Raw genomic sequence first — 14,754 nt, 5'->3', positions numbered from 1 at the left:
GGTGTAAAGCTATTTCCAATCTAGTGGAAGTTCGTGTGCAGGAAATGTGTCACTTCTCTGTGGGGTATTTCCCAAATGCTTAGTACAGGGAACGTGTCTACCAACACTGTTATATTTTGCTCTCCTAATCACTTAGCACAGTGCAAACAGTAAGCACTCATTGATTGATTGATTGATTGTACAGTATACTACATATGTGATGGGAAAGCAGATTAAAGTGGTAAAAAACCCCGAACCCCAGCATTTTGGACACAATTTGAATTTCAGAAAATGCTATCGCCCCTTATAATTACAATAACCATATTATTTATCAAGCACTTATTCTGTGCCAAGTCTTATGCTGAGCCCAGGGTAGGTAGCAGACACTAGGATTGCAGATTGCAGGGATTTTATATCCATTTTTCAGAAGAAGAAACTGAGGCCCAGAGAGGTTAAAGTGATCAAGGTCATCCAGCAGGCAAGGAGTAGAGCTAGGACACGAACCTGGGTCTTCTGATTCCTGACCCTGAGCTCGTCCCACTCAGCCATGCCGCCTTGTTTGCGAACACATCCACTCCCCATCTCCCAAGAGAGAAGCAGTGTGGCCTAATAGATAGAGCATGGGCCTGGGAATCAGAAGGACCTCTAAACTGTAAGCTCATCCTCTAGACTGTAAGCTCATTGAGGGCAGGTAAAGGGTCCATTTACTGTTATACTGAACTCTCAATAAATGCGATTGAATGAATGAAGGAAGGAAGGACCTGGGTTCTAATCTCAGCTCCCCCACTTGTCTGCTGTGTGACCTTGGGCAAGTCACTTCACTTCTCTGTGTCTCAGTTTACTCACCTGTAAAATGGGGATTAAGACTGTGAGCCCCACGCTGGACATGGACTGGGTCCAACCTGATTTTCTTGTGTCTATCCCAGCGCTTAGTACGGTGCCTGGCAGGCTTAACAAATGCCATTAAAAAAGCCCGCCAGTTCCATGCAGCCTGTGGGTTTGTGACATTTCTTCTGAAAAAGAAATATTCTCATCTTACAATCAAGGATTGAGCGGGAAACAGAATCCTAGATCTCACAAAAAAGAGCCACATCCCACTCCAGAGAGTTTTATTGCTGTCCGGGGGCCTCTGTCTTGCCCAAAGCCTTGGGGCAGGAGAAGCCCCAGAGAAAGGAAAAGAAGAAATAGTGAGCAGGAGACTCCAGGACGCCAGCTAGTCAGAAGCAATGGGACGTTCAGTTCAGCCTTGGGCAAAGGGAGGGCATATCAAAGTTCAGTGCAGTTTGGGTTCCAGTTCCTGGAGTGAGAGGGGGAGGAAGGCATCTGCAGTAGCAGCCACAGGATTGAGTGCCCATTGGGCACACTGTTATTCAGTCAGTCAATCATATTTATTGAGTGCTTACTGTATGCACAGCACTATACTAAGCTCTTGGGAGGGTACAATATAATGGACACATTGCTTGCCCACAATGAGCTCACATTCTAGAGGGGAGGCAGACATTAATCTAAATAAATAAAACTACAGATATGTACATAAGTGCTGTGGGGCTGGGAGCGGGGAGGGGTGGAGATGAATAAAGGGGAGCAAGTCAGGGAGATCCAGAATCGAGTGAGAGAAGAGGAAAGGAGGGCTTAGACAAGAAAGGCGTCTTGGAGGAGAGGCCCGCACTGCACTAAGGCAGGAGTCCAACCCATCCTGTCCCTGCATGAGAGCATTTAGCCTGTTCAGAGATTTTACAAACATTCTCTTTCTCAGTTCATATGAGGTTCCTCACCCCACCCTCCCCCTGCCTTATCCCAGAGCCAAATCCAGGGTTCCATCTCCTTCCTGATCCCTCTCTGGGACAACCCCGCTTCCGTCATCCCCACCGCTGGCCGCTCCCTTTCCCTTCTCAATCTCACATTTGGAACCCAGAGAAAGAGTGCAGCCCCGTACCTGGCTCTGGCCTCTGAAGCCTGTGGACGGGGCACCCAACTCCAGCCCTACACGACCGACCAGCTCCGAGACCAGGGTTTCAGCGGGCAGGAGATTAGCACGGGTGTGGCAGCAAAGAGACGGGACACGGCGCTATTGAACACAAGTCCTGCTGCTTTAGAACAGCTCGACACGAGTGCGAGACAGCACTTGTCCCTCGGCCGGCTCAGGCTGCAGAGGGCCAGAGATGCAAGCTGCCCTCCTGCAGACAGTCCCGGACAACCCGTCAAACGGCAGGGACTGTCTATCTGCTGCCGACTTGTTCATTCCAAGCGCCTAGTACAGTGCTCTGCACATAGTGAGCGCTCAATAAATACTATTGAGTTGAATGAATGAACCTGTTCCCAATTGAGAGGGAGATACCAATCCACACTGTGACCTCTCTTTCACAGTTTGGGGATGGAGAGGTCTACTTTTTCCTTTATCTCTATGTTATTGTCTGCCTCCCCCTCTAGATTGCGAGCTTGCCATGGGCAGAGAATCTGTCTACCAACTCTGTTGTATTCTCCAAGCACTTAGTAAAGTTCTCTGCATATAACTGCTCAATAAATATCATTGATTGATTACCCAAGCACTGTGTTCCCTGCACACAGCAAGCACACAATAAATACCACTGATTAACCAAGCAGTGCCCCCCGCATCCAAATGCCCCTGAGGGAGGGGCTCGGGGACAAGAAATCCCAGGCTGGGTGGGTGTTGGGGGGAAGGGACAGTCATCAAGAATTTGTGGGCAGGGTACCATGGGCCAGGATTTGGGCCTTTCATCCCCATGGGCGCTCAGTAAATAGCATCACGGCTGCCACTACCACCACTACCTCTCAGCTCACCAGTGGTCTTCTCTCAGGTGCAATAACCTTTCAAGGCAAAACAAGCCTCGTGCTGGGGATTTGGTTCTTTCTGTTCTGCTGACTGAAAACTAGAGCTGTCCTGAAGCTGGGTCCAACATTAAAAGTACACTCGCCTCTTTCCCTAGGAATGCAAAAGCTTGGGACACAAGCTGGCTTATCCTTCTTGGTTTTGGGTGGCGGGCAGAAAGTGTCCCTGGCTCATGGATGGAGATGGCAGTGCCTCAGGGTAGTGAGCAGCGAGCCAAAGCCACTGGAGGAACCAGAAATGCCACCTGCATTCCCAACTCCAATCTGCTCCCCATCCGGGCGGGTCATTGTGACCTTTCGCCGTTGAGAGGCTCATTCCAGTTCTTCCCCATTGTTTCGATGGAGGCGGGGTGGGGGCGGAGTCAGGCACGAGGCTGCACACCTGGCCCGAGTTCGAGTCATTCTTCTGCCTCACTCCTCCTGGTCCGGAAGAGTGAGAGCTCCCCGCTTCAACCTGCAACCCTAGGGTCCTGTCTCACAAGGCCACTGACACACTGCCAGCAGATTCTGCGGCCCAGTGGAGAAAGCACATTTCTGGCGGGAAGCCAGGAGACTGGGGTTCCAGTCCCAGCTCTGCCCCTGGCTGTTGTGTGACCTTGGGCTGGTCGTTTAATCTTTCTGGGCCTCAGTTTCCTCATCTGTAAAATGGAGATAAGATCCCTCAGACTCTGAGACCTGTGGGATTGGGACTGTGTCCAAATTGATTATCTTAAATCTACCCCAGTCCGTAGTACAGTGCTTGGCATGTATGAAGTGCTTAACTCAGGCCACGATTATTATTACTATCCCTGTTCTCCCCACTTTCCTCTTAGGTTGTGAGTCCCACGTGAGACAGGGGCAGTGTCCCATGTGATTCTCTTGTATTGACCCCAGTACCGGGCACACATTAAAGCAGGCAATAAATACCACTGTCCTGATTATTATCGTTAAGCTTCATCCATTCCCTCCTTTGGCAACCTAGCAAGAAGCCCATCTGTGGGATCTTGTAACTTCATCTCTAGCCAGGCAGTGTGGCCCATATCGAGTAGGTCAAACCCAGAAATTCTTGGACCCTGCTGACCAGTGGACACCAACATGACTACAACTGGGCTAGCCAGCCTTTTGGCAGGAGGCGGGGTCTGGCTGAACCCATTAGGCAGCGTTCTGGCCAGGAGTCAAAACTGGGCAGAGCCTCACTTCCTCCAGGAAGCCCTCCCAATTGATGCCCAAAACACAGCTGGAGCACTTGCATGATTTGTTCCCATCCTCGGCTCTCATGTTTTCATTTGAATATTCTATTATTCATTCTGCTATTTCACCCTGACATACTCTGCGTTTTCCTACAGCTGTAGACTGTAAGCTTCTTGTGAGCAGAGATCACATCTACCAACCCTGTGGTACTAGAGGAGCAGCACAGTGTAGTGGATAGAGCATGGGCCTGGGAGTCAGGTCATGGGTTCTAATCCTGACTCCTCCACTTCTCTGCTGTGTGTGGCCTGGGGCAAGCCACTTCACTTCTCTGTAAATTGGGGACGAAAAATGTGAGCCCTGTGTAAGACATGGACCAGTCCCATCTGGATCTGTTTGTTTACACCGCAGCGCTTAGTACAGTGCCTGACACATAGCAAGTGCTTAACAAATATTATTATTATTACTTTCTCAAACCCTCAAAAAATAACACTGATTGATGGAATGCAGCAGATGATAACTCAAAAAACCTTACGATTTGGGGAAATTGTGATATAGTGACCACTGGTTCCATGGGAATTATTAATAGATCAGCTGGTAGGTGGTTTGAAGATAACATTATGACTAATTTTTTTCTATACAAAGACCTATATTATTGTTCAGTCTGCCAGTAGCTGGATTCTTCACACCCTGGCTACTCATGGCTATCGATCAGTGGTATTTATTAAGGATTTATTTTGTGCAGAGGACTGTACTAAGCACTTGGGGGAGTATGATACAACGGAATTGGTAGACACTTTCTAGCAATGAGATTACTATCTAGAGGAGAGGCAGACATTAATATAAATTAATAAATTACAGATATACAGGCATCAGTGCTGAGGGGCTGAGGGTGAAATGAAGATTCAAATGCAGAGATGAGGGAGAAGGAGTCAGGGAAAAGAGGGCTTAATCAGGAGGCCTCTTGGAGGAGATGTGATCTTAATAAGGCTTTGAAGGTGGGGAGAGGGCTGGTCTGGCTTATATGTAGGAGGAGGGAGAGCACATTAAAGTATTGATGTTGTAAAGTTACATAAACACAGAAAAATTCACAGACTTGTTCAACACGGATCAGAAAGAATGAGAAAGAGGTTGGGAGGCTCACCTTCCTACCTAACTTGGCTCATCTTCCAACGCAACCCAGATCACACACTTCACTCCAACACCGAGCGACCCACCATATCACGATCTCGTCTGTCTTACCAATGATCCCTTGCCCTGGAACTCCCTACCCCTTTATATCTGTCAAACCATGACTCTCCCCATCTTCAAAGTCTTCCTCAAATCACATCTCCTCCAAGAGGCCTTCCCCAACTAAGCCCTCATTTCCCTAACCATTTGCCCTTCCGTCTGCATTACCTATTCCCTTGAGTCTATAACCCTTAGGCATTTTGATACCCCATCCCTACCCCGCAGCATTTGTGAACATATACTCTTCCCTTTCCCTTTCTGTAACTTCTTTTAATAGTCTGTCTTACCCACTAGACTATAAGTTCCTTGAGGGCAGTAATCGGGTCTACCAACAATATTGTAATACACTCTCCCAAGAGTTTAGTACAGTGCTCTGCAAACAGCAAATGATCAATAAATATCATCACGCTTCGACCAATGCCACACACCTGTGTACGACTGGTTTTTCCTGCACCATATCTATCTGGATCGTCATCTGGGTCACATTCTCTTGTTGTGGGAAGAATACTGCCCAACTTTTCCATTGTGTTAAGTCCAAATTATATAGCAAAAACGTATTATAGCAGGACTAGGGGTATTTGGTCCTCAGTGTATTTATTAAGCACCTAGTGTATGCACGACTCTGTACTAAGCACTTGGGAGAGCTGACATTCTAACTGGGGAGAGGGCTAGGCAGACAGAAATCATTTACAGAAACCCAGTGGCCAACCAGAAACCATCCAGTGGTCACCCAGTAACCATCCAGTGGCCATCCAGTGGGAACATTCCCCTTTCAAGCCCCTGTTTCAGCTGCGGAGTGGCCAGGGAGGGACTCACAACCCTATGGGCAGTCTGAAAGCCCTGAAACAAGTCTCCCTCTCTCTTGTGCTGGGCTGAGGCAGGTGGGAGTCTTCCAGGGGTCCAGTTACAAGCTCATTTAGGTGGTGGTAACATGATCCTTCTAAGGAGAAGAAGTAACAGTCAACAGAGGAACCCAATCTCCCTGGTATCCGACCGCAGCTCACGCCTCGGATGGCCACACAATGCCGACCAGAGGCCAACCGTATAGTCAGAAAGTACAGGGCAATATGCACCAGTCAGTGCACATTAAAATGTATACATTGGTTAGTACATAGCGGTCAGTATATAGTGGTACACAACGGTCAGTATATTCTGGTTAGTAGATGGTGGTCAGTTCACAATGGCCAGAACATGGTGCTCAGTATGTACCAGTTGGCACATGGTTGTTAGTACGCATCAGTTGGTATACGACATTTTGGACTCTCTGATCAGTACACGGCCTTCAGTATGCACTGGTCATTACACACTTGTTAGTACATGGTGCAGAACACACCTGTCACACACAGTGCTGAAAATTAGTATACACTGGTCAGTACACTAGGACATATGCACTGCTCCCCAACAGAAGGCCCAAGACTCCTTTCGTCCAAGAACTACTGATGATTCTGGACCCAACTTCACTCCCTAGCATAGAGACACATGAAGGGAAGGAGGACAGGGGCCTCCCCGCCAGCCCAGCCATTTGGCAGAGCTAACACCCCATCCCTCCAGGGTGGGTCGGGGACGCCAGAACACCCATTGGCCTGGACAAGATGCAGCATGCAGATGTGAAATGAGAGGGAGGGAGAGCAGGTGTCAACTGGGGAGGGGAGACTCGTGGGACCTGCCCACGAGCCATTCTCTTTTTATGGTATTTAAATGCTTACTATGTGCTAGACGCTATACTAAGTGCCGGGGAAGATGCAAGATAATCGGGTTGGACACAGTTCATGTCTCACATGGGGCTCACAATCTTAATTCCCATTTTATAGATGAGGTAACTGAGGCACAGAGAAGTTAAGTGATTTGCCCAAGGTCATACAGCAGCTAAATGGGGGGAGGGAGCAGGGATTAGAACCCGAGTCCTTTCCCAGGCCTGTGCTCTATCCTCTACTGCCTCTGGCCCGGAATGTCCTCCCTCCTCAAATCTGACAATTACTTTCCCTTCCTTCAAAGCTTTGTGGAAGGCGCATCTCCTGCAAGAGGCATTCCCTGACTAAACCCTCCTTTCCTCTTCTCCCACTCCCTTCTGCATCACCCTGACTTGCTCCCTTTATTCATCCCCCCTCCCAGCTCCACAGCATTTATATCCATATCTGTCATTTATTTATTTATATCGTCTGTCTCCCCCTCTAGACTGCAAGCTCGCTGTGGGGAGGGAATGTCTGTTTATTGATATAGTGTCCTCTTCCAAGCACTTAGTACAGTGCTCTGCACACAGTAAGCACTCAATAAATACGACTGAATGAGTCTGGGGTGGGAGCAGGCACAAACGACCAGATAGGGCTTCGTTCTGTTCTGACTGGGGGAGGAGACACAAACTACCAGCCTGGGGCTCACTGGTTTGATCTGGGGTGGGGGTACATACGAACCATCAGATTGGGGTCGCTAGGTTTTGACTGAGAGATGCAGATACAAAACACCAGCCTGGGGTTTGTTCTGGTCTGATCTGGGGTCGGGGTACGACACAATTCACTATCCTGGGTTTCCCTCTCATTTGATCTGGTACAGGGGGAGGGGGTGCGTCGGGGGAGGGGCAGGCAAAACCCACCATATTGCGCTTCATTGTGCTCTGATGGGAGGGGACAGAAACAAACCACCGGACTGGGGTTCGCTTCATTTCCCCTCGAAAGGAGGAATCTGTTAGCTTTGGAGCCCCACACCGACGCACCGTCGGGCCTTTACGCGTCTGCTTTCTGGGCTCTCCGTGACCGCGGCCTGGCCTGGTTGTTGGGCAGGGATCGTCTCTATCTGCTGTCGAATTGTCCATTCCAAGCTATTAGTACAGGGCTCTGCACATAGTAAGCGCTCAATATATACGATTGAATGAATTGAGTGCCCTCTTTCCGTCCGGCTGGGTCGGGCACCCGCCCGAATGCCCCAACGTTAGCCTGGCACCCTGGTTGTCGGCAGGGCGATTTCAGAGTGGCCCCTAAACGTGGTCCCTTCCCTATTTTAACCCCGGTCCGCGGCCGGGGCAGTCCAGGGGCCGGAGTTTGGCCCTTCCAGACCAGAGCTCTGCCCGACTCGGGGCAGGTGGGGCGGCTCCCTCTCCCCAACACCGGTCACCCGAGGACATTCGCTGACCGCCCCTGTGGCTGCCACTGACGGGGACCGGTCCTTAGCATCCGGCCTCCCTCCTGGGCCTCGCCCCCAGCCTCCACTTCTCAGGGACTGTCCCCGCTCGGAAAAAAGCTGGAGCTGGCCTGGACTTTCCCAGCTCTTCGTACAGTGCTCTGCACACGGCAAGCCCTCGATAAATAGGTTTGAAGGAATGAACGAATGGTCCTGGAGGGTCAGGGTCGGCTAGAGGGGTGAGGCCGGGGCGGGAGGGTCCAGGGGAGCTAGCTTTGTGCAGCGGACTATGGAACGCGGGGAACAATGAGCCAGGGAAGGGGTACACCGGGATGGTGGGAGGGGAACAATGGAGAGGGGAAGGACAATGGGGAGGAAGGGATCCACCCTCAGACCGCCCCCCACCCCTCGAAGACGCTGCTGCGCCCCTTTGAATCCTCTGACCTAGGGGCGTGGGTGGGTTGGGCAAACCCATCCCCAAACCGAACCGCCCTCCTTCGGGAACCCACCCCCCAGGGATCCATTGTGGGCATCAGGGGGAACGAGGGGCCTAAACGCCCCGTTTCCTTGGAGCAGCAAAGGCCCTCCCCGCGCCCTTAAAGCCAGCCCGTCGCCTGCAAAAATCCTCTGCTGGCGCTCGGGACCATCCAAGGGGCTTCCATCCAAGGAGCTTTCGCAAGGGATGCTGCGAGGTCGAGCCCCCCGCCCCTCCCGCACCTCCGGACCCCGACTGGACCCCGCAAGCTCTTACCTCCGCCTGGGGGTCGAAGGAGGGTCGAAGGCCGAGCCGGCCGCCCGGTGCACCTGCTGCTGGCGCGGAGATGGAGATGGAGATGATGGAGAGGGAGACGGACCGCCCCTTCCCGGAGCGCGTCGTTGTCACCTGCCGCCCCGCACCGCCCCGCACCGCCCACCGCTCCGGTGGGCCGGAGCCAACGGGTCAGAGGGTCTCCCCTCCCGGCCCGGTCCGGCCCAGATGTCCGTCCGCAGGCCGGCCCGGGGAGGCCCCGAGCGCGCAGAGAGGGTCGGCCGGACCGGGGGCCGGTCCCGTGCGGGGAGTCCCCCGCCTCCTCCCCGGGAAAATGGCCGGGCCCCGCCACAGACACCGACACCGACCCCGCTCATTGGCTTCCCAGGCTTTCGGTCGGCATGGCAACGGCCGGCAGGCAGGCTGCTCCTGCAGGCATGGTCACTCATGTGAAGCCTCCCATCCCGCCCTGCCCGCTTCTCCCAGGAAAACTGGACATTTCCCGGCGGATCCCCTTCTCGTTCCTTCTCTCCCTTCGCTTCTCTCTCCCTCCCTTTCTCTTCCCAACACTCCGTTTCCTCCTTCCCACTTCATCTCCGTTTCCTCCTTCCCTTCCCACTCCATCTCCTCCCTCTCTCTCCGTTTCGTTCTCTCGCCTTCCCTCGCCTTCCTTCTACCATTCTCCCTCTTCCTTCCTCTCCTCCTTCTCTCTTCCTTCCTCTTCTCCTTCCCTTTTCCTACTTCTCCTTCCTCCTTCTACTTATCTCTTTCCTTCCCTCTTCTACCCTTCCCTTCTCCTTCCCCTTCCCCTCCCCCTCTGTCCCTCCTTCATCTCCTTTTCCTCACTCTCCTTCTTTTGCGGTCTTTTGCCCTCCTTCCGTCTACCCACTTCTTCCCTCTTCCTTCCGTCTACCTTCCTTCTTCCTCCCTCTACATCTCCCTCTCCTTCTTACTTCCTCCTCTCCCTCCCCCTTCTTCCCTTCTGTTTCCTCTCCCCCCCCCTCCTCCCACTCCCTCTCTGCCTCTCCATCCCCTGATGGCGGAGTTGGACCCGGGACGGACCCCGAACGACTTAGGGTTGGGGGCAAAGGGCTGTGTTGTGGTAGCTCCCGGTCGAAACCCTAAGAGGATTCCGTCCCTCCAAAGACAGAGATTGCTAGGGCTTGGCAGGCCGGCTACCCTTTGGAGGAGATTTGGGGCCTTTGCAAGTGGCTTTATTTGTTTAATCAAAGCTATTCAATAACGTTTTTATGAAAACAAAGCCTTCCCGAAGAGCTTCCCGCCCGCGTAGGCAATCAAGGTCAGTTATGCAGGGCTTTTCGGCACATGGTTTCCTAACGGTGGGAACTTGAATCGAAATTCCACAAATCTGCTCCTGCCCTCCTGGGATCTTGCCCATCCCCGCCCCCGCAGCCGCCACTTCAGAATTTAAAGTAAAAGAAAAGCTTCTTCCACTTGGTGAAAAACTCTCCCTACATGTAAGGTAGGCCATCATTCGTCTGGTTCAATGACTACCCCCTACACCTTCCCCAGGACACAGAGTGTTTAACAAATCCAATAAATCAGTGGTATTTATTGAGCCCTACTGTGTGCAGAGCACTGTGCTAAGCACTTGGGATAGAAGGCAATCGAGTTGGTAGATACAGTTTGTATTACAATTATTTTTATTACTATAAACACTACCCAACCTAGATATCTCTGGCACTGTCTTCTCCTGGTGTTCTTCCTACTTCTCTGGATGATCTTTAATAATAATGATAATTGTGATATTTGTTAAGTGCTTACTCTGTGCCAAGCACTGCACTAAGTCCTGGGGTAGGTACAGACAGGGTCAATTAGGTGGGTCATAGTCCCTGTCCCACGTGGAATTCTCAGGATTAGGGGGAGGAAATCAGGTATTTAACCCCCATTTTACAGATGAGAAAACTGAGGCCCAGAGGAGTGAAATGACTTGCCCAGGGTCATACAGGAGGCAAGTGGCTGAGCTGAAACTAGAACTCAGGTCCTCTGATTCCCCGACCCATGCCCTTTCCATCTGCCACAGTGTTTCCTTCTCCGTCTCTTTCATCGGTTTTTCCTCTGCCTCACACCCTCTAACTGTGGGAGTCCCTCAGGGCTCAGTTCTGGGTCGTCTTCTATTCTCCATCTACACCCACTCCCTTGGAGAACTCACTTGTTCCCATGACTTCAACTACCATCTCTATATGGATGATTCCCAAATCCACCTCTGCATCAAACAGAATATCCTAACTCTTGGCTTTAAAACACTTAACCAGCTCAACCCCTCCTACCTTACCTTGCTGATTTCCTACTACACACAGCCTACACACTTCACTGCTCTAACACCAACCTCCTCAGTGTACCTCGATCTATCTATCTTGCCACCGACCCATTGCCCACGTCTTCCTTCTGGCCTTAAACTCCCTCCCCCTTCAAATATGACAAAACACAACTCTCCCCACCTTCAAAGCCTCACTAAAATTACATCTCCAAGCTGTCTCCCCGTACTAAGCCCTCATTTCCCCAGTTCCCGGTTCCTTCTGTATCACCTCTGCATTTGGATCTGTACCCATTAAGCATTTGATATTCACTCCTCCCTCAGCCCCACAGCACTTATCTACATATCTGCAATTTATTTTAATGTCTTTCTCCCCCTCTAGAATGTAAGCTCCTTGTGAGCAGGGAACACGTCTACCAAAACTGTGGCATGGGACACTCCCAAGAGCCTAGTTCACAATAAACTTTAAATAAAATACCACTGACTGATACCTAACTTTCCTGATCTGCTACAACCTACACACTCCACTCTTCTATCACCAACCTGCTCTCTGTACCTCCATCTCATCTAACCCTTGTCCACATCCTCCCTCAGGTCTAGAACTCCTTCCCCCTCCATATCCAACAGTCCACCACTCTCTACACTTTCAAAATGCCCCTAACTCCTCTAAGAGGCCTTCTCAGATTATTTCCCCTACCCACCTTCCCCTCTGCGTTGAAAATGTACTTGGCTGTGTGCCCCTTAAGCACTTTGATACTCACCCCAGCCCCACAGCACTTACGTAAATGCTCTTATACTCTACTATGCATAACCGTAATCTGTTTCTTTGTCTGTCTCCCCCTTTAGACTGTAAGCAGCTTGTGGGCAGGGATCAAGTCGATCAACTCAGTTGTATTGTACTCTCCCAAATACGTAGTACTCTGTACATAGTAAATGCTCAATAAATACCACTGATAATGATGATGATGCTCTGCACCCAGTAAATGTTTGGTAAATACTATTACTCCCACTATTACTGGATCAGCTCTCTCCCTTCTACTTGCATGCTCTCTTCTCCCGCTCCACCCCACTTCACCACTTCTGTCCTCTCAACCTAATCACTGTGCCTCATTCTCTTCTCTCCTGCCACTGACCTCCTGCTCATGTCCTCACACCTGTCTAGAACTCCCTCAGCCTTCACAGCCAGCAAACCACTGTTCTCCCCATCTTCAAAGCCCTTCTAAAAACTCATACCCTTCAGGAGGCCATCCCTGATTAATCTCTCATCTCTCCATCCTACTTTGCCTCCGGCTGCCACTTCAACACTTCTGCATTATCCAAGGACTTGGGTACTCACCTCCCCGCCCCCCTCCTGCCATAACACTTGCTCAGTGGCAACAGCACAGGCTTGGGAGTCAGAGGACGTGGGTTCTAATTCCCGCTCTGCCACTTGTCTGCTGTGTGACTTTGGGCAAATCGCTTCATTTCTCTGTTCCTCAGTTACTTCATCTGGAAAAGGGGGATTAAGACTGTAAGCCCCATATGGAACAACTTGATTACCTTGCATCTACCCCAGCACTTAGAACAGTGCTTGGCACATAGTAAGTGCTTAACAAATACCATCATTATTATTATTATCATCATAACATTTATGTACACATCTATAAACTCTGTTGCTTCCCCCTACTTGTAATTTATTTCAGGGCCTGTCTCCCCTGCTAGATTGTAAACTCCCAAAGGACAGGATTCCTGTCTACTTGCTTCAGTGTAATCAATCAATCAATCAATCAATCGGTGGTATTTATTGAGTGCTGTGTGCAGAGCACTGTACCAAATTCTTGGGAGAGTACAGTATATCAGAGTTGATAGACACAGTCCCTCTCCCCAGGGAATTTACAGTCTAGAGGGGTAGACAGAGATTAAAATGAATTATGGATATGTACATAAGTGCTGTGGTGCTGAGGGAGGGGTGAATAAAGGGTACTAATCCAAATGCAAGGGAGAGGGGAAATGAGGGCTTAGTTGGGGAAGGCCTGTTGAAGGAGATGTGATTTTAATAAGGCTTCGCACTCTCCCAAGTTCTTAGAACAGTGCTTTGTACAGAGTAGACATTTAATGCCTACTGATTGCCTGAATTCAAGTCCCAGAACCCTGTGGTGTCTGCTGTGTGATCTTGAGCAAGTCACTTCACTTCTCTGTGCCTCAGTTACTTCATCTGTAAAATGGGAATTAAGACTGTGAGTCCCATGTGGGACAGGGATTGTTTCCAACCTGAAAACCTGGCATCTACCCCAGGGCTTAGAACAGTGCTTGGTACATAGTAAGCACTTAGCAAATACCTTCATCATCATCATCATCATCATCATCTTTCCCAAAGCAGGCAGGACTGACTTGGTCCAGAGCTGAGCTCCTGGGGTAGCCATGAGCTGGAAAGGGCCCTAGGGATTACACTGATTCCAGCCCAAATGTTTAGAGTGATCACAAGTGGTGCAGGGGGTTGGGCTATGATGCCCACAGGCCGACTCTGGCTTCTGGACAATCCAGCTAGTGCCCTACAGCCCGGCCTGGTCCCCATCATAAATCTAAACCATTAAGACTCCCAGTCTTAATTCCCAGAACATGGGGCAGCCTCAGTGGGAAGCCACTTCAACCTTCAGAATGTCGGAAAGCTGCAGTGGCCACTGGGACTGCTGGACTCTGAGCCGCTAGGAGCCTGAAACTCCTAACTCCTAAAACTCCTGAAACTCCCCCAGCCACAGGGCCCTGAACCTCCTGTGTGCATCATCAGCACTCTTGTCTTTTATGCTGTTTTTGTATTTCATCCTTTCTTTGACATCACAGGTGCCCTCTCCCTGTCCCCGTTCTCAGACTGTGAGCCCCTTGGGGGCCAGGGACCCTGACTATTTGTCACCTGTGTATTCTTTCCTAGTACTTGGTAATCATCATCATCATCATCATCATTAAGACTGTGAGCCCCAAGTGGGACAACCTAATTACCTTGTATCCCCCCAGCACTTAGAACAGTGCTTGGCACATAGTAAGCACTTAACAAATGCCATTATCGTTATTATTATTATTATCATTATCATCATCATGATGTTTGATAAGCAGTTACTATGTGCCAAGCACTGTACCAAGCACAGAGGTAGTTACAAGATACCAGGGCAGACACAATCCCTGTTCCACTTGGGGCTCACAGGATGGACCAAGCTTGAATCCCCATTTCACAGATGAGGAAAGTGGTACAGAGAAGTCGTGATGTACTAAAGGTTGATTAATCAATCAATCCTATTTATTGAGTGTTTACTGTGTACAGAGCAGGCAAATGCAGAGTCAAGATTAAAACCCAAGTACTGAGCCCAGGTATTCTGATCTAAGACCTGCACTCTTTGATTAAGTGCTTAATCAA

The 14,754-nt window shown here is 50.3% G+C and overlaps 1 protein-coding gene across 2 annotated transcripts in view; it reads right to left on the bottom strand.

Annotated features, from left to right (window-relative positions):
• The window catches only part of SORBS2 (sorbin and SH3 domain containing 2), a 115,024-nt gene extending 105,854 nt beyond the window's left edge, over window positions 1–9,170 (bottom strand). For both annotated transcript variants that reach the window (XM_029076591.2, XM_029076594.2), the window contains exon 1: window positions 9,092–9,170. The gene's annotated coding sequence lies outside the window, so the exon portion shown is untranslated. The remainder of the gene's footprint in view (window positions 1–9,091) is intronic.
• Window positions 9,171–14,754: the final 5,584 nt, after the last annotated feature.

Source organism: Ornithorhynchus anatinus, chromosome 12 (assembly GCF_004115215.2).
Source record: "Ornithorhynchus anatinus isolate Pmale09 chromosome 12, mOrnAna1.pri.v4, whole genome shotgun sequence".
NCBI classification, from domain to species: Eukaryota; Metazoa; Chordata; class Mammalia; order Monotremata; family Ornithorhynchidae; genus Ornithorhynchus; species Ornithorhynchus anatinus.
Note: the sequence above shows the minus strand (reverse complement) of the source record. Positions and strands in the feature narration are given on the sequence as shown.